Source organism: Stenella coeruleoalba (genome assembly GCF_951394435.1).
Source record: "Stenella coeruleoalba genome assembly, chromosome: 7".
NCBI classification, from domain to species: domain Eukaryota; kingdom Metazoa; phylum Chordata; class Mammalia; order Artiodactyla; family Delphinidae; genus Stenella; species Stenella coeruleoalba.
In genome coordinates, this window is record NC_137153.1 from 74,949,679 (window position 1) to 74,974,517 (window position 24,839).

The 24,839-nt window shown below is 38.7% G+C and overlaps 1 protein-coding gene across 1 annotated transcript in view; it reads right to left on the bottom strand.

The window, feature by feature from the left end:
* The window catches only part of TRPM3 (transient receptor potential cation channel subfamily M member 3), a 1,004,761-nt gene that overhangs the window by 631,436 nt on the left and 348,486 nt on the right, over positions 1–24,839 (bottom strand). The window lies entirely within an intron of this gene.

Here is a 24,839-nt window from a genome sequence, read left to right on the forward strand (position 1 = left end):
TCTTATGTGCACAATAAATTATTAACAAATACTATTTTGCTGATCTGGTTTTAATTTTTACTGTTGCTGGATTTGATCTAACAATGGTAAGATCAAATCTCATGCAGCCTCTAAAGTGCAGAGGAGGTAAGGGCAAGGAGAAAAGATAAACTATCCCTCCTACCTCTCCTTCAGATAAGGTTGGCTGAAGCTTCCCAAGTATCAAAAGAAAGCCCCTCCCTCCTTCATAGATAGCCCTCATCCCGGCAAAGGCACACCCTGGTGGCTGATTTCGGTAGCCCTGGAGTTGTGCCCTTCCTTTAGCCAGCCAACTGAGTCCACAAAAGGATTACGTCAAAGTCCTTACAGCTACCACCAATCCATCTCTGGGCCTGCTCTAAGCAAACACGACCAGAAGCTACTACTGTGACCATCTCTGTTCACGTCTGTCTTCCCATTGCCTCATCTCTCAGTTAACCTGCTTCCATAAATGGTAAAGTTTTCTGTTGTTTTTTAACAAAATTTTAAATGCTCACTTTAAAGAAAATGCTAAGTGGTGAGTCAATAATATGTGGTCTTCTGTACTAGGAAACGAAAACGAATGAAAATTTAAGAAGAATGCTTTAGATTCATCTTGCAAAACTTTTACAAGATGGTGATCCACCATCACCCCCAATGGCTGGCCAAGCATTTGCCCACCCTGCCCCAATTTACAAACACCACCCGTCTCTTCCTAAATCCTTCCTTGATACCCTCTCCATGTATCTCTGTAAAACATCAGTTAGTGTAAAAATTACTTAAAAGACGTATGCTCTACACAAATGAAAGGTAAAGAGACAAAAGCTTGACAATATGATTTTGCCTGCTGATCTTAAAGTCTACTTTGCTTTATTTCTCTAGTCTTATGTGAGTTGTATTTTTAAACATGACTAAAAACATACCTTTGCAACTTAGAAAAAGTAAATTTTTGGTTCTTGTGACCCTGGGCAAGTCTTTTACCCTGTTCCAGCATCATTTTCTTCCGTGTAATAATATGGGTTCTATTTGCCCCTTTTAATTGTAAAAACTCTAATGCTATTATTCTGAGTAAATTTACTCTCTGAATATACTTTGTCCTGAGATAAAGCCAACTCTGCTATTTGCTTCTTACAGAGAGCTGTTGCCACAATTATCTTGATTTCAGAAATGAATGATCTATATAGCTAAGCAAGAGTGAGTGGTTAAATCAAAAGGGGGGAAACCCTATTTATTGTTTCTCCTTTGATCTCTTTCCAAGATCTGAGATGTGACATATTCAATAACGATTCCAGCCTCTCTGAAGGCCATTCTGTTCTTTTCTCTTTTATTCAGAGATATGGTGATCAGGAAAGCAGAAAAAAAGTAGGAAGTAACCTTCAATGTTACAAATGCTTACCATTTGATTTGAGGACATCGTTGTTAGTAGACAAAGGCACTGGTATTCAGATGCTGTTTCTGCTGAAAATGTTTTCATGTCTGAAGTTGCCATGTATTAATCAGCAAACACAGTCTTGCCTCTGTGATTTCATTAGAGTCTTAACTTGATTACACTGTATGTCTCTCCTCTGACAATAGGGTGTCCATTTACCTCTACAGAAGCACCATTCCTTTTCTTACTCAGCATCAATCATGGACCAGATGCCAGGACACAGGATCAAAGAATACTGACCATTAAGGAACCCCTAGTCTGGTACAGAAGGGGGACTATATACAAATATTTTATTTTTAATAAAATTTGATTAGAATTACAAGAGAGATAAGTACCAGCAAGTATGGAGGAGAAAGAGACTGACTGCTTGGGTCGGTCCAGGAACATTTACAGAGTAGGTGTCATTTGTACCCCATCCCTCATCTTGAAGGATAAAGAGGAGTGCATCCAGCAGGCAAGATAAGAGAAAATATTTCAGGTAGAGAGAGAGCAGTGCATGTAAGGCATAACAATACACAGGACACTGGGTCTAAATATAGTTTGACAGGATCAGAACAAAAAGTGTGTGTGCAAGAGCAGTAAATGGAGCTAAGGTGATACCAGGAGGCTGACCGTAGAAGTTCTTATAAGTTATGTTAAGGAATTTGTGCTTTATCTTACAGGTTAATGCGGATTTAGAGAGGCAAATAAAATGGTATTTCACAAAGTCCATTCCGAAGGACATCAGCCCTCTCTGTACTATACCCCAGCCCCCCTCCAAAAAGTTTTTGGTCAGTACAGTTTAGGAAAAATTACACATTAAAACACCATTTTGGGGACTTCCCTGGTGGTCCAGTGGTTAAGACTCTGCACTTCCACTGCAGGAGGCGTGGGTTTGATACCTGGTCAGGGAATTAAGATCCCACATGCCGCAAGGCCAAAAATGTTTTTTGAATTAAATTAAAATTAAAAAATTTTTTAAAACACCCTTTGGATATCATAATGTATAAATCCCCAAAGCCCTGATAAGTTTTACGATGAAGAATCATGTTTCAACATGATTTAACCCAGAATTTCCCAAATGTAACATCTTTAACATCCTTCAGAATGAATATGGGCAGAGCAATATGGGAAGTGTCTGGCACTGTAATTAAATTTGCATTTTAGAAGAGTTGCTTTAAGGTCATCTTCTAAAGTAATTTATTAGACACTAGAGGAAGAAACAGGTAGGAAAGTGCTATAATGGTACAGATGAAGATGACAAGTTCTTTAATAGGATAGCAAAAGATTTAGGGGAGAGACTTCTGAGAGTGTGGTAACTGACTGGATGGGAGGTGGGTACTGTGTAAGGAAGATGAGGAGAAGATGGACCCTGTGTTATCAAACAGGGTAACTTAATACATGGTGGGGTCATCTGATAAAAGAGGGAAATAAGAGCAAGTTGGGAGCAAATAATGATCTTGTGCTGATGTGGTGAAAACCTTCATGCCATGGGCTCAATGGCTGGTCAATAATACCATGTGACAGTGATGACTAAATTATTACATATGAAATATGTTTCGTCATAATAGCAAAGGTATGGGTCTGACTGAGCTATTTGAGACATATTTTCTTTACATATTTATATATACAAACTTATCTAAATGGAGTTGACTTACACCAAGAGAAATTATTTATAGAAATCCTCAGGGAAATACTTTCATAAAACCTGTAATCACAAATGAATGCATTTGTACTAAGTCTGCACCTGAATGCTTGCTGATTTTTAAATCTGAGATAAGCAGAGTGCTGGTGAGTCTTCTGATAATATCATTTGACAGTCAATACTCCTCCATTCCAGTTAATATCCTAGCAACTGAGTGAACTGTTTTAATTTTCATCCAGAGGTCTTATGGCTTCACTTCTGAGAATGAAGTGGTATTTCTTTATAAGAGACATAAAATTGGGGGTAGTGTAATATGGTCACTATGTGTTAAACTGCTCTATGGAATGACTTGCTTATACTCATTCAATAAGTATTTACACCTCGAGAACACACATCTGAAGATTTTCACCATCTAAAAGCATTAAGGCTTACATTTTCCAAGAATGATATTTTATTTTATTAATACCGTAAGTGGTTTCTTATCCAATCAAAACTGGATGAATGGCTAAAATTATGGAAACAAACTTATAATAAGGCTTAAAACTTCATAATCACATTTTCTAAGTAAATTACATGGCACTCATTAATGTACCAAGTGCTGCTGTCGGATCTTTGCACGTATTGACTCATTTAATTCCTACCATAACAGTATCAAGTAGGTGCTGTTATTAATTCTGCTCTATAGATGGTGAAACTGAAGTTAGGTAGGGTGTCCAAGTTCACGCAGCAAAGTTGGGACTTGAACCCAGGCAAACTGGCTAAGAGTTTGAGCTCTTGACCCCCTGGCCATCACTTATTTGTACTTGTCTAGCATTAACCTTTCAAGCAGGTGTCCCCACTGTTCCTATGAATTCTTTTTATTGTAGGAAATCTATCCATCTAGATTTTGTATCTATCCATGATCTGGATTTTTTATACTGAGAAAAAGTTTCCTCTTATTTCTTATTTTCTTATTCAAAAATAAATGACTTTCATGATAACGATAAATTGGTATTTACCTTGCAGAACTTTCACTTTGAATTTCTATCCCTTGAAGTAATGTTTTTATATTTTAATTAATTACATCAATACTCCTAAATATACCAACTCATTAAGATCTTTGTGTGATTGCTGACTTCCAGGTACCATGGTAATTGCATTACATGCATCATCATATTTAATCTTCCCAACATCCACAGATTATTTTACAGATGAGAAATCTGAGAATCAAAGGGGTAAAGAAATTTTCCCTGGTCTCAGCATCCAGAAAGTTGTCCTCTTAAAAAATTACAGCAGCACTATTTACAATAGTCAAAACATGGAAGCAACCCAAGTGCCCATAAACAGACGATTGGCTTAAGAAGATGTGGTGTATGTGTGTGTGTATGTATATAAAATGGAGTATTACTCAGCCATAAAAAAGAAATATGCCATTTGCAGCAAGGTGGATGGACCTAGAGAATATTAGGCTTAGTGAAATAAGTCATATAGAAAGACAAATACTACATGATATCACTTGTATGTGGAATCTAAAAATAATACAAATTAATCTATATACAAAACAGAAATTCACAGTCATAGAAAACAAACTTATGGTTACCAAAGGGGACAGTGAGGGGAGGAAGAGACAAATTAGGAGTATGGGATTTACAGATACAAACTACTATATATAAAATAGACAATAAGCAACAAGGATTTACTGTGTAGCACAGAGAATTATATCTAACATCTTGTAATAACCTATAATGGAATATAATCTGCAAAGAAAAATGAATCACTATGCTGTATACGTGTACACCTGAATCACTATGCTGTACACAATATTGTAAACAAAATATACTGCAATTTTTAAAAATTACAGACTTCTTACTATTTTAGGGATCTAGGTGTCTTTGTAAACTTATTTCCTGGTGATACTTGTAGTTGGGTACCTGAGCTCAATTTTATTTTAAAACTACATTTGTAAGAACTTTAGTGGACTTAAGGAAAACAGGAAAAAACTAAAAATCACTATAATCCTACATTTCACACTGACTAGCATTGTCTTTTTTCTCTTCTTTCTAAAACTATAATATTGATTTCACTTAACATTATGTCATGTGTTTTTATAATTATCATTTTTAATGGGTACATCTTATTTCACTTAGTCGACATTATAACTTAGTTAACTTTCTTCCAAACATCTGGGCTTAGTTTGTTCACAATTAAAAAACACTTTAAAAAAGTTACAGTAGCTGGAGGACCTTCAAAGTGGCAGAGGAGTAAGACATGGAGATCACCTTCCTCCCCACAGATACGTCAAAAATACACCTACATGTGGAACAACTCCTACAGAACACCTACTGAATGCTGGCAGAAGACCTCAGACTTCCCAAAAGGCAAGAAAATCCCCAGGTACCTGGGTAGGGCAAAAGAAAAAAGAACAAACAGAGACAAAAGAATAGGGACAGGACCTGCACCTCTGGGAGGGAGCCGTGAAGAAGGAAAGGTTTCCACACACTAGGAAGCACCTTCACTGGCGGAGATGGGGGTGGCAGGGGGGAAGCTTCAGAGCCATGGAGGAGAGCGCAGCAACAGGGGTTCAGAGGGCAAAGCGGAGAGATTCCCGCACAGAGGACGGGTGCCGACCAGCACTCACCAGTCCAAGAGGCTTGTCTGCTCACCCGCCGGGGCGGGCGGGGCTGGAAGCTGAGGCTTGCGCTTTGGTCGGACTCCAGGGAGAGGACTGGGGTTGGCAGCGTGAACACAGCCTGAAGGGGGCTACTGCGCCACAGCTAGCCGGGAGGGAGTCTGGGAGAAAGTGTGGAGCTGCTGAAGAGGCAGGAGGCCATGGTTTCGGGGTGCGCAAGGAGATTCAGAGCACCGCCTAAACGAGCTTCAGAGACAGGCGCAAGCCGCGGCTATCAGCGCGGACCCCAAAGACGGGCATGAAATGCTAAGCCTGCTAAGCAGCCACCAAGAATCCTGTGTGCGAGCACAGGTCACTATCCACACACACCCTCCTGTGCAGCCCGCCACTGCCAGGGTCCCGTGATCCAGGAACAACTTCCCCGGGAGAATACACGGTGCGCCTCAGGCTGGTGCAACGTCATGCTGGCCTCTGCCGCTGCAAGCTCGCCCCACATTCCATACCCCACCCTCCCCCCCAGCCTGAGTGAACCAGGGCTCCCCAGTCAGCTGCTCCTTTAACCCCGTCCTGTCTGAGCGAAGAACAGATGCCCTCCGGCGACCTACACGCAGAGGCGGAGCCAAATCCAAAGCTGAACCACGGGAGCTGTGCGAACAAAGAAGAGAAAGGGAAATCTCTCCCAGCAGCCTCAGGAGCAGTATATTAAAGGTCCACAATCAACTTGATATACCCTGCATCTGTGGAATACCTGAATAGACAACGAAACACCCCAAAACTGAGGTGGTGGATTTTGGGAGCAACTGTAGACTTGGGGTTTGCTGTATGCAACTGACTAGTTTCTGACTTATATGTTTATCTTAGTTTAGTTTTTAGCACCTGTTATCATTGGTGGATTTGTTTATTGGTTTGGTTTCTCTTTTTTTAATTACTTTTTTATTTTAATAATTTTTTTTAATTTTTTATTTTAATTATTTTATTTTACTTTATTTTTCCTTCTTCTTTTTTGTCCATTTTGTTCTCAGCCGTGTGGCTGACAGGGTCCTGGTGCTCCATCTGGGTATCAGGCCTGAGCCTCACAGGTGGGAGAGCCAAGTTCAGGACATAGGACCACCAGAGACCTCCTGAACCCACGTAATATCAATTAGCGAGACCTCTCCCAGAGATCTCTGTCTCAATGCTAAGACCCAGCTCCACTCAACGACCAGCAAGCTCCAGTGCTGGACACCTTATGCCAAACAACTAGCATGACAGGAACACAACACCACACATTAGCAGAGAGGCTGCCTAAAATCATAATAAGGCCACAGACACCTCAAAACACACCACCCGACTTGGTCCTGCCCACCAGAAAGACAATATCCAGCCTCATCCACCAGAACACAGGCACCAGTCCCCTCTACCAGGACGTTTACACAACCCACTTAACCAACCTTACCCACTGGGGGCAGACACCAAAACCAATAGGAACTACAAACCTGCAGCCTGTGAAAAGGAGACCCCAAACACAGTAAGTTAAGCAAAATGAGAAGACAGAGAAATACACAGCAGATGAAGGAGCAAGGTAAAAACCCACCAGACCAAACAAATGAAGAGGAAATAGGCAGTCTACCTAAAAAACAATTCAGAGTAATGATAGAAAAGATGATCCAAAATCTTGATAATAGAATGGAGAAAATACAAGAAACATTTAACAAGGACCTAGAAGAATTAAAGAGGAAACAAACAGTGATGAACAACACAATAAATGAAATTAAAAATTCTCTAGAAGAAATCAGTAGCAGAATATCTGAGGTAGAAGAACGGATAAGTGACCGGGAAGATAAAATAGTGGAAATAACTACTGCAGAGCACAATAAAGAAAAAAGAATGAAAAGAATTGAGGACAGTCTCAGAGACCTCTCAATAGCATTAAAGGCACCAACATATGAATTACAGGGGTCCCAGAAGAAGAAGAGAAAAAGAAACGGACTGAGAAAATATTTGAAGAGATTATAGTTGAAAACTTCCCTAATATGGGAAAGGAAATAGTCAATCAAGTCCAGGAAGCACAGAGTCCCATAAGGATAAATACAAGGAGAAACACACCAAGCCACATATTAATCAAACTATCAAAAATTAAATACAAAGAAAAAATATTAACAGCAGCAAGGGAAAAACAACAAATAACATACAAGGGAATCCCCATAAGGTCAACAGCTGCTCTTTCAGCAGACACTCTGCAAGCCATAAGGGAGTGGCAGGACATATTTAAAGTGATGAAAGGGAAAAGCCTACAACCAAGATTATCCAGCAAGGGTCTCATTCAGATTTGATGGAGAAATTAAAAACTTTTCAGACAAGCAAAAGTTAAGAGAATTCAGCACCACCAAACCAGCTCTACAACAAATGCTAAAGGAACTTCTCTAGGCAAGAAACACAAGAGAAAGAAAAAGACCTTCAAAAACAAACCCAAAACAATTCAGAAAATGGTACTAGGAACATACATATCGATAATTACCTTAAATGTAAATCGATTGAATGCTCCAACCAAAAGACACAGACTGGCTGAATGGATACAAAAAGAAGACCCCTATATATTCTGTCTACAAGAGACCCACTTCAGACCTAGGGACACATACAGACTGAAAGTGAGGGGGTGTAAAAAGATATTCCATGCAAATGGAAATCAGAAGAAAGCTGGAGTAGCAATTCTCATATCAGTTAAAATAGACTTTAAAATAAAGACTATTACAAGAGACAAAGGAGGACACTACATAATGATCAAGGGATCAATCCAAGAAGAAGATATAACAATTGCAAAAATTTATGCACCCAACATAGGAGCACCTCAATACACAGGCAAATGCTAACAGCCATAAAAGGGGAAATCAACAGTAACACAATAATAGTATTGTGTTAAATAATAGTTTAAGTGGGGACTTAAACACCCCACTTTCACCAATGGACAGATCATCCAAAATGAAAATAAATAAGGAAACACAAGCTTTAAATGACACATTAAACAAGATTGACTTAATTGATATTTATAGGACATTACAACCAAAAACAGCATAATACACTTTCTTCTCAAGTGCACAAGGAACATTCGTCAGGATATATCGTATCTTGGGTCACAAATCAAGGCTTGGTAAATTTAAGAAAATTAATGTTGTATCAAGTATCTTTTCTGACCACAATGCTATGAGACTAGGTATCAATTACAGGAAAAAAACTGTAAAAAATACAAACACATGGCTGAACAATACGCTAATAAATAACCAAGAGATCACTGAAGAAATCAAAGAGGAAATCAAAAAATACCTAGAAACAAATGACAATGAATACACGATGACCCAAAACCTATGGGAGGCAGCAAAAGCAGTTCTAAGAGGGAAGTTTATACCAATACAATCCTACCTCAAGAAACAAGAAAAATCTCAAATAAACAACCTAACCTTACATATAAAGCAATTACAGAAAGAAGAACAAAAAAACACCAAAGTTAGCAGAAGGAAAGAAATCATAAAGATCAGACCAGAAATAAATGAAAAAGAAAGGAAACAATAGCAAAAATCAATAAAACTAAAAGCTGGTTCTTTGAGAAGATAAACAAAATTGATAACCCATTAGCCAGACTCATCAAGAATAAAAGGAGAAGGTTAAAATCAACAGAATTAGAAATGAAAAAGGAGAAGTAACAACTGACACTGCAGAAATACAAAGGATCATGAGAGATTACTACAAGCAACTCTATGCCAATGAAGTGGACAACCTGGAAGAAAAGGACAAATTCTTAGAAAAGCACAGCCTTCTGAGACTGAACAAGGAAGAGACAGAAAATATAAGCAGACCAATCACAAGCACTGAAATTGAAACTGTGATTAAAAATCTTCCAACAAACAAAACCCCAGGACCAGATGACTTCACAGGCTAATTCTATCAAACATTTAGAGAAGAGCTAACACGTATCCTTCTCAAACTCTTCCAAAATATAGCAGAGGGAGGAACACTCCCAGTATCATTCTATGAGGCCACCATCACCCTGATACCAAAATCAGACACAGATGTCACAAAAAAAGAAAACTACAGGCCAATATCACTGATGAACAGAGATGTGAAAATCCACAACAAAATACCAGCAAATAGAATTCAGCAGCACATTAAAAGGATCATAAACCATGATTAAGTGGGGTCTATCCCAGGAATGCAAGGATTCTTCAATATATGCAAATCAATCAATGTGATACACCATATTAACAAATTGAAGGAGAAAAACCATATGATCATCTCAATAGACGCAGAAAAAGCTTTTGACAAAATTCAACACACATTTATGATAAAAACGCTCCAGAAAGTAGGCATAGAGGGAAGCTACCTCAACATAATAAAGGCCATATATGACAAACTCACAGCCAACATCGTTATCAATGGAGCAACATTGAAACCATTTCCACTAAGATCAGGAACAAGACAAGGTTGTCCACTCTAACCACTATTATTCAACATAGTTTTGGAAGTTTTAGCCATAGCAATCAGAGATGAAAAAGAAATAAAAGGAATCCAAATCAGAAAAGAAGAAATAAAACTGTCACTGTTTGCAGATGACATGACACTATACATACAGAATCCTAAAGATGCTACCAGAAAACTACTAGAGCTAATCAATGAATTTTGTTAAGTAGCAGGACACAAAATTAATGCACAGAAATCTCTTGCATTCCTATACACTAATGGTGAAAAATGTGAAAGAGAAATTAAGGAAACATTTCCATTTACCACTGCAACAAAAAGAATAAAATATCTAGGAATAAACCTACCTAAGGAGACAAAAGACCTATAGGCAGAAAACTATAAGAAACTGATGAAAGAAATTAAAGATGATACAAATAGATGGAGAGATATACCATGGTCTTGGATTGGAAGAATCAACATTGTGAAAATGACTATACTACCCAAAGCAATCTACAGATTCAATGCAATCCCTATCAAACTACCAATGGCATTTTCCACAGAACTACAACAAAAAATTGTACCATTTGTATGGAAACACAAAAGACCCTGAATAGCCAAAGCAATCTTGAAAAAGAAAAACGGAGCTGGCGGAATCAGGCTCCCGGACTTCAGACTATACTACAAAGCTACAGTAATCAAGACAACAAGGTACTGGCACAAAAACAGAAATATAGATCGATGGAACAGGATAGAAAGCCCAGAGATAAAGCCACACACACATGGTCACGTTATCTTTGATAAAGGAGACCAGAGTATACAATGGAGAAAAGACAGCCTCTTCAATAAGTGGTGCTGGGAAAACTGGACAGATACATGTAAAAGAATGAAACTGGAACACTCCCTAACACCATACACAAAAATAAACTCAAAATGGATTAAAGACCTAAATGTAAGGCCAGACACTATAAAACTCTTAGACGAAAACATCGGCAGAACACTGTATGACATAAATCACAGTAAGGTCCTTTTTGACCCACCTCCTAGAGAAAGGGAAATAAAAACAAAAATAAACAAATGGAACCTAATGAAACTTAAGAGCACAGCAAAGGAAACCATAAACAAGATGAAAAGACAACCCTCAGAATGGGAGAAAGTATTTGCAAATGAAGCAACTGACAAAGGATTAATCTCCAAAATATACAAGCAGCTCATACAGCTCAATATCAAAAAAACAACCCATTCCAAAAATGGGCAGAAGACCTAAATAGACATTTCTCCAAAGAAGATATACAGATTGCCAGTAAACACATGAAAGGATGCTCAACATCACTAATCATTAGAGAAATGCAAATCAAAACTACAATGAGGTATCATCTCACACCAGTCAGAATGGCCATCATCAAAAAATCTAGAAACAATAAATGCTGGAGAGGGTTTGGAGAAAAGGGAACCCTCTTGCACTGTTGGTGGGAATGTAAATTGGTACAGCCACTATGGAGAACAGTATGGAGATTCCTTAAAAACTAAAAATGGAACTACCATATGACCCAGCAATCCCACTGCTGGGCATATACCCTGAGAAAACCATAATTCAAAAAGAGTCATGTACCAAAATGTTCATTGCAGCACTATTTACAGTAGCCAGGATATGGAAGCAACCTAAGTGTCCATCGACAGATGAATGGATAAAGAAGATGTGGCACATATATACAATGGAATATTACTCAGCTATAAAAAGAAACAAAATTGTTATTTGTAGTGAGGTGGATGGACCTAGAGTCTGTCATACAGAGTGAAGTAAGTCAGAAAGAGAAAAACAAATACCATATGCTAACACATATATATGGAATCTAAAAAAAAAAAAAAAAAGGTTCTGATGAACCTAGGGGCAGGACAGGAATAAAGACGCAGACCTAGAGAATGGACTTGAACATATGGGGATGGGGAAGGGTAAGCTGGGACAAAGTGAGAGAGTGGCATGGACATATACACACTATCAAATGTAAAATAGATAGCTAGTAGGAAGCAGCTGCATAGCACAGGGAGATGAGTCGGTGCTTTGTGACCACCTAGAGGTGTCGCTTAGGGGGTGGGAGGGAGATGCAAGAGCGAGGGGATATGGGGATATATGTATACGTATAGCTGATTCACTTTGTTATACAGCAGAAACTAACACAACAATGTAAAGCAATTATACTCCAATAAAGATGTTTAAAAAAATTTTTTAATAAAAAATAAAAGTTACAGTAACTAAATCTATGCATATTTTTTTCTTCTTTGGGGTTAATTCTATAAAATTAAACTTTAAAAATGAGCAGGAGATGATGCAGTCAAAAGACTGCATATTTTGCTTGAAATTTACTTCCAAGAGCATGAGAAAAAAAAGTCCCAAAAGGTAAGATGACTTCTGGGCCTACAACTATCTATTTCATCTTTCAATTCTTTGAGCCATAATTCTCATGGCCCTTATCACAGATCTCCATGGCACTGTCAGTTAACATGTATGCCTGTGATGACACATTCCTTAGGCTACGTGATCTTGTCTTATTTATCTTCTCTAATACTCTTAGCACTTAGATTATTCTGCATAGAAGAGATAAGTAAAGCTGTGTGTTAATTCTGGCATAATCACAGTGAGTCCAGAAATACTGTGCCCATGAATGTGTACAAGGGTGACAGAACCAGCCAAGGGAATAACCACCCCAGATCTCAAACATGCAACCCTCTCCCCCTGTTCAGATTTGAACTAATCCCTAACTCCTTGTTCTGGCTCACACAATTAATGCTGTTACCTTTGACCCAACTGTTAAGATTCTGAAGTAACAGGAGAAGGTAAAGGAAACAAAAGTGAGAAAGAAAAGGGTAAAGAGCTGAATAAGGAAAAACAGTGTGGGATGGTATGTCGGTCTAGAGGGTAGAGAGGAGAACTCATATTGCTACAAGTGGGCTTGACCTCCCTTACCTTCTCTACTGCCTGCTATCCCCAGGAAACAACAAAGTGAATGCTGTTTCCACAGTCACATTAAGTGATCCAAAGGAAAGTCCCCAAATCAGCATAGGAATAGCCCTCCTCTTAGAAGAAAATAATAGATGAGGCTTACAGTAATGAGGCTGTACCATGTGCAGTCTCTATGTGAGCTTTGCATTCACTTATTTGATCCTTACAAAACCCCTATGAGGGGAGAACCACTATCGCCCATTTTGCAGATGTGGAAACTGAGGCTAGGAAAGTTTGGGTGACTTGTTCAAGGTTGCCCTTGAATGGAGCCTCAGTAAGAATCCAGACAAGTGTACTTCAGACCTGCACACATATCCATCGTGCCTCTCTGCCTTTCCTTAAGCTTCATTTCTGTCTTCCTTTCTTCCCACATTATAGAAGTGTTCCATCTTCTAGCCTTTGTGTCCCAAAGCAGAGATTTCTATGGTAAGGTATATTTTGAAAATCCACTTAATTCCAAATTAAAAAAAAAATTCTTAGAAGTATGTTGGTTGTGTGTGGGCATATCATTTCCATTAATACTAGAGAAAAGAATGTTTAAACCTTACCACAAGGTGTTTTAACAAAGAAATACATTTAATTTGGATGATAGCAAAGAAAGATATTTTTATAATATGCAACACTCACACCCACTCGGCTCTCTTAAGTCCAAGTGTGGGATCTTTATTATTTCAATATGAATTAAGGGAAAACATGAATTAGAACTTCTCTGACACAAAGAAAAAGGTTAATAAAGCCATTCTCATATGCTACTTATAAAATGTCTTTTTAAAATATAAAAAATTATTTTGTAATTTTAAATTTTCTTTGAGCATAATGATACCGAGATGTCCTATGGTAGTCACACAGACTATCATCCTGGGTTATCTTTCTGACATTAACTTCCTCATGCAGCTTATTAAACTTGTTTTCTCTCACATCCTTTAGAAGAGAGAATCATTTGGATAAGAGATGGCACTAAAAATTAGTAAGACTGATTTTTAAAAGCCTTCTTTGAAATGAGTGACATTTGGGGAGGTGTAAGTGAATGTGTGTGCTAAATAGCTATTGCTTTATTGTCCTGTCTGAGTACATACATCAAGTTAACTGAGTTCAAGACACCTTTGATTTCAGTTTCACTAATTTTCTAATCCCTCCTCACCTACCTCATATGTTTTTAAAAGATGCTCAAAGCTCTTTAACTGATTTCACTCCTCCATGATATGTAGCCTAGGGGTATTCATAAGTTTATTACAAGTGCTCAAGCATCAAGGACAAATCCTCTTGGTATTAAAAAACAACATCTTTTGTGTATTCACATTTTTCTTTCTAATGCCCAACAGTTGGCTGAGTTAATTGGCTATTTACTGCTGTAGTTCTTCCTTTACACGGTCACCTCTCCTAACCAGTGACTATTCTCTTCCTCTCTCACCATTTTTTCCCCATATGCTAAATTCAAGTGACCCACTCAATTAAAATTCAAAACTGTTGCGGTTATTATCAACTTATGTTGCACCGTGATTTCTCTTTGAATATAAGTAACTTATCATACCATTCAGTGTCAACCAACGTGCTGTGCTTGTCCCCTCTCAGGCTAGAGAAAAGGGAATGGTTGTCTCTCAATAGTGCCAACACTGTGAGTGCTTGAGGCCTATCAGGCCTCTCAAACCTAGGGACTCTACTGCAGCCAAAGACAGAATCCTAAGATATTTGCTATTTCCTGGACATTTTCATATCCTAGCTCACCCCTTTGAATTCCACTGACAGGACTAGTGACCTGAAGCCCATCTAGAGCCCTGCCTCCATTTTGTCCTGCTCTCAAAATTATGCGATCTGGGCACTGAAACCTGGAGAATAATTTATCTGAAGATGTGAAAATAAAGTTGAGGGCTGTAAACACAGACTAACCTTATAACTTTTATATCATGAAGGAATGAGAAAAAATAGTGATCTAAACCTTGATGTTCCAGCAAGAAAGGACAAAATCATTTTTTAATCGCTGATACAAACAATGCATCACTCTATTCGTATTTTATCCTGCTATTTTCTCTTTCTCTGCCTTTGTCTCTCCAGTAATTCCTTCTAGGAGTCCTCTCCTTCCTTTTTTCTCTCTTTCTCTCCCTTCCTAACTCTCTCCATAAATCGCAGAATGAGCACAGAAGCATAAACAAAAATTGTTTTAGTGTGTTCTGTATTTTTATTAACGAACAAAATTTGAATCCTTTGAATATCATATCTTTCTCCCTCCCCAAGCAAAGTCATGTCAAAAGTAAATTTTACTTCCACATAACTCAAACTTTAGAAAAAAGCAAGAAACCTAACTCTGTCCATCTTTTATGGCAAATTAATCCACGGAGAGTGCCCGAGAGGCGGTTCTACCCACCTGGAGCTTGATCTCTCTCCCCCATCCTGGCCTACTTGTCCTTCTCCCCATGTCCCATTCTCTTTGCCTGACTACCTTATCCTTTAAAATTCAACTTAACTGTCACCTCCTTAGGAAGGCCTCCTAAGGGCCCCCACTAGGTTATCACCCTGGGCTTCCCTGGTGGCGCAGTGGTAGAGTCTGCCTGCCGATGCAGGGGACACAGGTTCATACCCCGGTCCGGGAAGATCCCACATGCCGCGGAGCGGCTGGGCCCAGAGCCTGTGCTCTGCAACAGGAGAGGCCACAGCAGTGAGAGGCCCGCGTACCGCAAGAAGTTAAGACCCTAACCACTACTACATGTTCTAACAACCCAGAATATTACTTTATGGTATTTATCAAAAGGATAGTAGACAAATTATTCATGTAATCATGTTTGTCTTCCCTTCTAGACTGGAAGCAACATGAGGGTAATATGCTTCTGTCTCATTTATCACTGTACCCAGCACAGTGACTTCACATAGAGAGAGCTCCATAGATGATTGCTGAATTCATGAATAAACACATACACAGATAAGTAAACACATGATAATTTCCCTAAGGACTCTGTACTGCAGCTGCTTCCTGTCACTCCCCCAGGCACAGAGAAATTCAAAAGTCCCAGGGAGATGCCTCACTCAGACTCTATTCATCATCTCTGCCATTCCTCCCCTCAGAAGACCTAAAACTCCACAGCCCGTATCCCACTTTAAATGCCAAGGCTCACTCTTTCTGTGTGATTAATTATACTTACTTTTTAGAATGCCCAGAGATGTGAGTCGGCATTTGTTTCCTGCCACATAATCTAAATAAATGGACATGACAGAAGATGAACTTGCAAGTATCATGTTTGATAATGTTCCCAGTGGGTGATAAATGATGATATGAGAACAATCATCACACAAATAATATGAGCCTCTGATCTTCCTGACTGTTGCTACCAAAGCTTGTAGGGTATATAAGAAAAGTCAGGAATTACTTTCCATCTCAGTGTATTTAAAATCCCTTGAGATCAGTCACCCTGAAGTTGTTCCTTTTCTTGAAGCTGTTACAAGATTCTGATGAGCAAAGGACACAGAAGCATATTTGCTTGATAACACTGAAATACTTTATATTGATTACTTAAAATGATTTTGGGCTGACTGGTTAAGATAAATATTTATGAGCCTATGATACATCAGAGACTATGAATTGAATTACGTCATTAAGCAATTATGGTACTTAGAACTAAATGCTCTTTGCAGAGACCTGAATGTCCTAGCATGGGTTTATGGTGGGAATTGGAGATAGATCTGCTTATAGGGATCAGAGAAGGCTTCTCAGGGGAAGTGATATTTGTATTGAACTTTGAAAGAGAAATATAAATTCATGACAGAAGTAAGGTTAGAGGACATTTCAGGCAGAGCAAACCACAGGAACAAGGAGTGAAGACAGCCAGGTACATGGCATACTTATCGGTGACTAACAGCATAGGGTGTAGGGTGTGGGCACAGGTGGAGAGTGAACCAAGATATGGGTTTTCAGTTCCACAATGCAGGTACATTCCAACTGTTAGAAATATTTAATAAAGACACGCAAAATTTAGTAGATTTGTATTTGAGGAGCTGGTACATTATATGCAAGTCAAAAGTTCCTGTTCTTAAGTAAAAAGAAGGAAATGTAAGCAGTGAAGAGATAAGAATGTCACATCAAACCATTAAACCTGGAGCAAAGGTTAATTTTGTGTACATAATCAGAATCAGAGACTATGAACTTTTTTTTTTTTTTTTTTTTTTTTGCAGTACGCGGGCCACTCACTGCTATGGCCTCTCCCTGCTGTGGCCTCTCCCGTTGTGGAGCACAGGCTCCGGACGCGCAGGCTCAGCGGCCATGGCTCACGGGCCCAGCCGCTCCGCGGCATGTGGGATCTTCCCAGACCAGGGCACGAAACCGTGTCCCCTGCATCGGCAGGCGGACTCTCAACCACTGCACCGCCAGGGACGCCCCGACTATGAACATTTTCATGTGCATAAAATACATTCTATTACCGTTGAAATGTTTTGAGGGGCATGGCAGGTAGTTAAGAAAAACTGTATACATCCCTCCTCCAAGTCAGTGAACCATGGCCAGAATCTCAGCACCCGCACAGAGCAACAGAGCAGAATAATCTCATTTAAAATAAAATGCTGTGTTTTCTCTGTAGGTTAGAATCACCTTCTAAAGGGCAAGACATCACTGGCCAGTGAGCTGAGAGGGTGGGGCATGGTGTCAAGAGAAGAAAGAGCTATTCTTTTATGTCTGAAGTGAATTTTCTAAAAATGAGAACATTTTTAGAAAATTTTCCTGCTTTTTAACAGCACGAAAAAGAACTGGAGAAATCGGAGTGAATGACATTCTATCTGGCAAACAAAGGGGAAAACACCCAACTGCTTCAGCAGGAATTCAACCTGACCTTTGAAACATTTATAAAATACCTCAATAGGTATATTCCTGCCTGAAATTCCCTGTGGGTTTTGGTTCCTATAAATGGTCAGGGTCAAAAGTACAGCCTCCTTTTGATGACAGAATAGAGAGTTTGGGCTAATTCAGAGATGCTCACACTTTATGCTTAAATCTCTGGATCAATTCTGTTCTATTACTCAACAGAGTTGAATAAATACATGTCACATCTTTGATGCATTTGCACAGTATGACCATCAAGAGTCAAAGTCGAAAGTCTTAGTCAAACTCATTCTCTTCAGTATTACAATTTTTCAGGGCCAATTCAGTTCTTCAAAGTGTACTTTTGTTCAACACATACTCATGTGATTTGGTTATTCCTCTGCTTAAAACCTGCCAACAATTTCTCCCCACATTCAGAATATATTCCAAACCCCTGTAAGGTCCTATGTAATCTGGCCCTTGTTCTTTGGACTCATCTTATGCAACTCTCCCATTTACTCAATCTAGCCTTGTATCTATTCCTTGAAAATACCAAGTATTCTCTGCCTCAGTGTCATACGAACTGTTGCTCCTGCCAGTTGTGCCCTCCCCCTGAGCATTTGTCTAACAGATTTTTTCTAATTATTCTGGCCTGAGTTCAGCTATCCTTTCCTGTGGTAACCAGCATCCAAAATGTCCCCCCACCCCACAAATGATCCTCACATCCTGGTATTCACACCTTTATAGTAGTGTCCTCCAGCATTAAACTGTGTGACCAACAGCACAGAAAGTGGTATCATGCGACTTCCAAGGCTAAGAAATATATCGCTACTCTGCTTTGCCCTCTTGGATCATTTGTTTGGGGAAAATCAGTCAACATGTCACAAGAACACTCGTGTGCTCTTATGGAAGGATCCACAGGGGAAGGAACTGAGGTCTCCTGCCAACAGTAGTGGGAGTGAGCTATCTTGGAAGCAGATTCTCTAGCCCCAGTCAAGTTTTCAGATGGTTGCAATCTCCTAAGAGACCCTGAGATAGAACTACCCATTTTAGTCATCACTGAATTCCTGTCTAACAAAAATCATATGATACAATAAATTTTTTTAAGCTGTTAGATGTGGGGTGATACGTTACACAGCAATAATAACTGTTATGTCTTCTCATACAGGTCTCCCCGACATATAATCCAAGACTCTACACATTATAAGACCCTGTCACATTTTATGAAATTACTCCATTTTATTTTCTTTCTTCCACTTATCCATAGCTTATTGTCTTGTTCATTTTTATTTTGTTTAGTGTTTGTCTCCCCATCACTGGAATATAAGGGGTTTTTTTAGGGTTTTTTTTTTGGGTGGGTGGGGGCACGCCACGCAGCATGAGGGATCTTAGTTCCCCGACTAGGGATCGAACCCACGCTCCCTGCACTGGAAGCGGGAGTCTTAACCACTGGACCACCAGGGAAGTCCTGGAATGTAAGCTTCTTGAAGGCAGAAACTTTATCTGCCCGATTTACCAATGTTTATGCCAAGAATTGGGTCAACTAGAGTAGATGCTCCATAGATACCTGTGGAGAGAATAACTTAGCCCTCTGTGAAAATTTGATTTCACTTTTTTCTCCAAAGGCATATAAGAGGTTGGTGAGTTGAATCCTTCTCCCAACCTATGTGGTGGCTCAGATTCCATCCAAGAGTGAGAAGTATTTGAACCCAGCCAAGAAGAGGAACCAGGGGCTCAGTTATCCCTCGAGCAAAACTGCACATTCTGAACTGCAGAAAGGGTAAAATTTTTTGTTTTGTCTTATTTTGTGTGATAGCCACTATTTAGGGAAGATTTTAGGGCAGAGAATATGGAGATCTAGTAGAAATGTACATGATGTAGAGAAGAAGGTTTTTTTTTAAGCAAGAACCAACTGGGGAAAATATTAGAGGACCAGAGCTAAGGTAGAAGAGATGATCATCAGAAAAAGAAAAGAAAAAAGGAAAAAGAAAAATATGATAAGGTGGAAAACAATTCAAACAAATGTAATAGAGGTAATCTTTTGGCTGTCTTTAGACCTTCTAAAAGATTTGTACCCAAGTTGTCCAAAGCAGTTTCAAAGAGCCAAGGCAGGGAAAACTGCTCTATATCCAGCCACTTTCTCCGTTAAATAAAACATCCTTTTTTAAACTTCTACATAATATGTATATGGTTTAAGACTTCACCAGTAGGTAGCAGGTGTGGCATATACAATTCCACGACCAAAAATAGGGGTAAAAGATCTACACACATCCAGCATGCATGCACATGCAAATAGCATGTACTTTCATGTGGTTTTCCACAAACTTTCAGTGGAGAAAACTAGATCTGTTTCTTGGCTTCATTTTAGAAAGCGCTTTCAGCCTCTCTGGTTTAGTCCTGCCATCTGTACAAAGTCACAGCCGCAGAACGTGTCTGTTTAATCAGAGCTCTCAAAAATGAAGCAACATTATACCCCCTCACACCCTCACATACTTGCAATGCATTCCTGTGTGTGTGACTTCCCAATCGTGCTGCAGTGGGAAGTATAATGGCATTCGTGTACCTACAAAGACACAAACCATCCAGTGTGTCTAATTCCAATCAAAATTTTAAGAGGAAATAAAATACAGTTCTCCTAAATTTGATGTGCAGAGTATTTTCCATGTAGTTAAGAGAGAAATTTTGCAGGGAGTGGAGCTATTGGAGTTTTGAATAAACATATTAACCCTATAATTTACAATAAGTGCTAGTAATAAAATGAGTCCCAGTTGACAAGTATAAAAAAGTATGAGTATTTTTCCCTTTTTCCTACCTAAGAACGAAATTGACAAAGAATTTCCCTATATTCAAAATTATTAAGCCTATTTTAGTTCCAAAACTTAACTACTGAATTAAGAGAATCACAGTTGGAAAGGGTCTCTTATCTTTTGACTTAATACATTTTCTGGATTTCTCCACCATGGATGCAACTTAGCACCAGCTTATCATGGTCATGGGTAAAGGAAATGTAGGTCATTCTTACAACAAGGAAAAGGAGAGTGAGCTTCTGAGAGACCATGATAAGTGAGGAATACAAGTTCCACTTAAGAGGCAGAAGAGGAGTGTCTGGTTGTGGAAAAAACAAAAGCAAAAGTTAAAAATAAAATAAAAGAATCAGAAGGGGCTCCCAGAGGGACCTGGTTTGATTCGGAAAATGACTAAACAGGCAAACACACCTCTCAATGGGAGGTGTCACTATTGTCTCCCGGAGCCCTAGAAACGAAGTCCCAAACACACTGAGTCATTTTTCCACTTGAACAGTAACAGAAGCTGTCTCCTTCAGTCAAAAGACATGAGAGAAAGGGGTGAACAGGAGTGTGATGGGAGGAGAAAAAGGATAAAGATCTATTCATTCTCTATCCCTGGGGGGCCAAACTAGTGGCTCTCATCCGTTGTCTTATGAAGAGCAGACCTGTACCACTTATCCCAGCCTTGTTTTGCCAGCTGGATCATCTGAGACATAATTTTGGGTAACAGAGGGAACACCTTTTAATTCACAACTTAGAAAGCTAAGAGCCGTGCTTCAAAGGAATCTTGGCAAATGAACCCTGCAGGTAGTAAACTGAATGAGAGAGCATCCTATTCAAACAGTGCCTGGGTATGGAAGAGAAGTGTTTGATTTTTCTCTCTCTCTCTTTTTTAATTTTCAGTGATGAAGACATCAAGAAAGTAGAAGTGGCATAGAAAGAAACTGACATTTCTAAAAGGTGATTACAACTTCACATAGCTAGATTCTAAACAATAACAAAAAATTTTTAAGTTAAAAATACAAAACCTTGGGCTTCCCTGGTGGCACAGTGGTTGAGCGTCCGCCTGCCGATGCAGGGGACACGGGTTCGTGCCCCGGTCTGGGAAGATCCCACATGCTGCAGAGCAGCTGGGCCCGTGAGCCATGGCCGCTGAGCCTGAGCGTCCGGAGCCTGTGCTCTGCAACGGGAGAGGCCACAACAGTGAGAGGCCCGTGTATCACCAAAAAAAAAAAAAAAAAAATACAAAACCTTGTACATTGATGTAAGGGGTATAAAAATAATGAAAGTCTATTTGGCAATATAGTGCACAAAGCCCAAGTAAGTCAATATGTACTAACCACTTTTCCTAGAGAAATACCAAGTGTTTATGTATTTATGTACTTATGTATTAGCTCATTTATTAATTTACTAACTCATCCATGTATTTATTCATTCAATAAGTACTTAAGGAGCTTGGGAAGTACAAAGATGAAACAGACTCAGAAGTGTATAATCTAATGAAAAGATTAAATGCACCTGTATCCAGCAGACAAAGCTCACATGCTTGGTCTACTTGGTTAGACTTTATTCCTCAAGTCTAACGCTGTGCAATTAGCCCATTTGTAATAAGAATCATACAAATTTAAAATTTCATATTATATATTTTATCATTTTATATGATCATCTATTATAGAGTCATAGTATTTATTCATAATTATGCTCTATGTAGAGAGAGCTCAGATGTACATTTCTAGGAAAGCAAAGAGCCAGGATCTAAAAAATTTACATGAATTTATAAGATAGAAATGATATTGAAGCATGTTTAATTCCCTAACAATAATTTTACATGACCACAATCTTAAAGTTAAAAGGGAAAAATCAAAATCTGACTTGTTCTATGTCCCCCTTCACCATCAGAGACATGTTCAGTTCCATCTATACAGTCCTTCAACAGTGGTTACTAGAGCAAAGCCACAATCACTGCATTGTGGTATTGACAACAAACATGACAACACGTTTTCGGAAGAAAGGAAGGATGGCCCTGCCATCTGACTTCTCACCACCAATCCTGTTTTCCTGTCTTCTATTCCCTTTCATCTCTTATCACAGGAACAGGGAGATAGCATTGGCAAGCCAAGTTGATATCAATAAATGATAACTTGATAAAGTATCACTATGCCTTGCATTTTTCCCTGTTAGCATTGTCATTAGGATGTCAATAAAGTTATACATTAAAAGTTTACAATATCAAAAGGAAGACTTTATGTAATTCTGGGAACTTTACAATGTTTACTATTAATCTACTCTCTAAAGTGCCAATTAAGCATGTTGTGCCCATAATGGGTTTGGAACTCTTGGGGGAGATGATGAATCTCTAAAAAAACATTTCAAGTTTCTGCATCTTTTTCATGTTTGTGCCCGGAGCAAAGCCTGGCTTACTCTGCCCAAGAGGCACGTCCACTAGTCATGATGAAACATGTTTTCTAGGCCAACCAACATCCCAGTTATAGCCTACACATTGTTCCCCGAGATGCTCCCCCCTGAGTTAACCTGTGTGTCTCAACTCTAGTTCCTGACAATATAGGATATTGCTCTTATCTCTGAGCAATTGTGTAAGAATAACATATGCCCATGGCTACAATCAACATATTTCTTCATCTGTAACCAATGGTTTCTGTATAATGTTCATTCTCTCCTTCCCTGGAGCTGTGAATAAACTATCTCCCTTGTCCATATTCACCCAAGCAACAGGCTGCTCCTGTGACTCAGGGCACTTTCACTGAGACAGGGGTGTGTCAACCAGAGGTGCTCCTAGATTTGCTATGCCTGGGGTTGACTTCTAAAGCCTCCAAGTGGATTTCAGGAGGATGAATGTCTACTACACAGAAAGCCTTCTTTATGTCAGGACCAGCACCATGTATTCTGTTTTTATTTGGGATGGAACTGAGTGGTTTTACTGAGTGAGACTTCAGAGGCTCTGGGTTTTTTTTTTCTTTTTTTTAGAATGAGACATTTGTGTAGTACAATCGTCCTGTTTTTTTTTTTTTTTTCTATCACTTACACTTACCTAGTAAAGTACTGGTAAAAGAGCAACCAGGTCCCTCATATACTTACTGGGACAGTTAAATGGAACTGCAAGCACCCTGTCACCTTCCTCCAGGAAATGCTGCAATGACTAGTTAATCTGTCACCCACTGTATTGCTCTCTAATAGGGAGAATTTTTGCAAAGAAATTCCTTAAGAAATTGTCCACTGAGAGAGCTGGAAAATGCTCTGACGATATTTTCCTCACTGGAAAAAGTGTCATTTTCTTGAATCTATTCACTATGTAGTGGGAATGTACCTTAGTCTACAAACTTAGATGTACAAGAAATAACATCATTTTATTTTTCTCTGATAGAAATTAATTTTTACTTTAAGGTCCTAATATGCTTTGTGGCAGAAATATAAATTTAAGCTGGCATTCTCTCCTTTGCCTCCAGTGACTTATCTCAACTTAGGGGCCTACACAATATTAAGATCTAGTACAGACAGAGAGAGCCCATCTGATTCTCAATGTTGAAATACTGAAAGTATCTCTTGAGTTTGCAAAGAAAGGCAAAGATGCATGTTATCACCCCTTCTGTTTGCCCTTGTTCTTAAGTTCTTAGCAGTAAGGCAAGGAAAAAATAAAGGCATAAGAATTAGAAAAGGAAAAACAAAATTATCTTTATTCACCATGATATGATAATGGTTGTAGACAGTAAAAAAAAGATTCAAACAACAAATTACTGACTTTTAACACACTTAGCAAAATTACTGCATATAAAAATCAGTGCACACAAACAAACTTGAATTTCTATTCACTGGCAACAAAATTTAGAAAATGACAACTTAAAAATAAGTCACCACTTAGAGTAGCATAAAAAATCACATGCAAAATCTCTATGGTGAAATTATAATATTTTATTGAAAGACATGAAAGAATAATTTAAAAAGTAGAAATATTATATTAACAGACTGGAATACTCAGTATTGCAAAAATATTATTTGATCAAAAATTTATCTATAAATTCAATTCCAATCAAAATCTCAACTCTGGGTGTGTGTGTGTGTGTGTTTTATATGTGACACTTGAAAAACTGATTCTAAAATATATAAGGAATTTCAAGGTTCCAATAATTGCTAATATACTAATGAAGAAGAGGAATAATATCATGGGACT